General features: G+C 39.4%; 1 long non-coding RNA gene across 1 annotated transcript in view; it reads left to right on the top strand.

Moving 5' to 3' along the window:
- The first annotated feature begins 249 nt into the window (after positions 1 to 249).
- LOC118478414 overlaps positions 250 to 2,251 on the top strand; it is a 109,556-nt gene continuing 107,554 nt past the window's right edge. The window contains exon 1 of the long non-coding RNA XR_004859027.1: positions 250 to 695. This is a non-coding gene — a long non-coding RNA (uncharacterized LOC118478414). The remainder of the gene's footprint in view (positions 696 to 2,251) is intronic.

Raw genomic sequence — 2,251 nt, 5'->3', positions numbered from 1 at the left:
GACAGCAAGCAAGCAAGCAACAACAGCAGGCAGCTTACCTTGCCACCGCCGCCTCTCTCACTCCTCAACAGGGCTGGGCGATGAGTCGCTTTAGCAAAATCCGGATAATATGTTAGTGCACCTCTTCTGCAAATAGTATGCTCTGAACCGCTTCTGCAAATGGGTTAGAACCACTTCAACAAATTATGGGTGCACCCACTTCGGCAAACGGGGATCAGGAAAGAGAGATAAGAGTCTGAATTTAGAAGATGTTTCATTGAGAATAATCCGGTTATCCTTATATAGATTATCCGGATTTTGCCCACCTCTACTCCTCAAGCATTTCCAATTTCCAAGTAACGCACGCGCGTTCAGTTCTGCTTAGCACGGAGGCTTTCCTCGCTGAGACAGCTCCGATCGCTCGGAACTCGGAGGCGGGTCAGTCTTCTTAGTCAGCTGTTGTTGTTTTTGTTTCTCTGATGAATTCTATAATGGAGTGCTTCTCGCTCGTCCTTGTCCTTCTGAGGACGAGTTGGTCATTCTAGTTTCTTGTGCCACGTCGGGAGCAAGGCAGGAGAATTGATGATGATTTAATTATCATTGTTCTCAGAGATGATATTATTTTCGTTCTTTTGGAGTCGAGCTGTTGTGTGTAGCTGTGCGATTTGGAAGCCGGGCGGGGCTGGTCTTTTTTTCACAGGTGAAATTCTGAAAACGTAAGTACCAAAACTTTTGTTTTTCACTTTCATGTTTTTACCAGTTTTTAAACATTGAGATGTGAGTGGTTGGCGGATGCTCTGGTGTGGTGTGCTTCTTCTTTCCTATGAAACATCTATCGTCTTTATGTCCCCTTCTTCTTTTTTTATGTTTGTTACTCTCTTGCAACCCCTCTTATCTCCTGGAGCTCATATGACCTTATGCAGTTGCGAGTGCCGCAAAACCTCTACTAAAACTAAAACTAAAACGCTGAGATGCCCCCCCAGGGTAGTGCCACTGACTGTAGTGTCTTTAGACTATTCCCAAAGGGGAGACATTTCTTGTTCAAGCACAGTAGAATTGTAAATGGGCTGATTCATGCCACGCTCATAACTGTGCCTGAACTGCAACAGGGAACTGCATTTTTTTCTTTCCTAATCCTTACTATTGTCATTATTCCTCTACTTCTTTTGTATGTTTGTCACTCTCTTGTGACCTGCTGTTTTTGGTGTGCCTTGGTAGTCGAAGCAGACCTTGTGCTGTTGAAGCTAGAGAGGTGAGCAGAATAAGTCTGATTCCCTGTAAAGACCTCTCTGTTGACACCCACCCCTTTGTGCTCATATGACCTTATGCAGTAGTTGCGAGCGCCGTAAAACCCTCTACTATATTAAAAAAAAAACGTTGAGAAGAATTGTATTCTATTATACCGATATGTTGCGTTTGCTTTTTATGTCTGTGTTTTATAATGGGACACGGCATTTTCCCCTCATTTTGTTCTTTAGAAATTATCAATTTCACCTGGTGAAAAAATACCGGTGGTTGGAGGACACCACTGGAAGGTGCTACTTCTTTTCTTTCCCTCTGCCGTTTCTGTCTTTCTGTCTTGCTTTTTCCCTACACATATATGACTGTTATTGTGCCAATGAGCTTCTCTTTACTCAAACTCTAACTGGTTACAGATTAACCTAAAACAAAAGCTACATTCATCAGCATCATCATCATCATCATCATCATCATCATCATCATCATCATCATCATCATCATCATCATCATCATCATCCATCATCATCATCACCGGTGTTGTTGTTTAGCACGATAACAAAAAGTATAAGGAGATTGTCAAATTTTGGAAATTTCCTTTTATAAACAAAATGTATTCAACGTTTCGGCCCACTCAAGTCACCATTGAAACCTTAAAAACAATTATAATGTCGACGATAACATTGATACATTTAATGAAAACATTGATTATAACGGCTTTAAAAAAAGAAGTAAATAATAATTTAATGAAAGAAAATTAAAATGAGATAAAACAAAATAATGACAATAATGACAAAACCACAACAATAACAATAGTGACAAAATGGCAATAATAGCAATAGTGACATCAAGGACAATAGTGACAATAAAGAAAGTACTGACAATAGTGACAATAAAGAAAGTACTGACAATAGTAACAATAAAGAAAGTACTGACAATAATGGCAAAAATGACAATAGTGACAATAATGACAATAATGACAAAAATGACAAAAATTGCAATAATGATTATAATGACAATAGTGACAACCCCCCCC

This window comes from Aplysia californica, unplaced genomic scaffold (genome assembly GCF_000002075.1).
Source record: "Aplysia californica isolate F4 #8 unplaced genomic scaffold, AplCal3.0 scaffold00550, whole genome shotgun sequence".
In the NCBI taxonomy this organism is placed as follows: domain Eukaryota; kingdom Metazoa; phylum Mollusca; class Gastropoda; order Aplysiida; family Aplysiidae; genus Aplysia; species Aplysia californica.
Note: the sequence above shows the minus strand (reverse complement) of the source record. Positions and strands in the feature narration are given on the sequence as shown.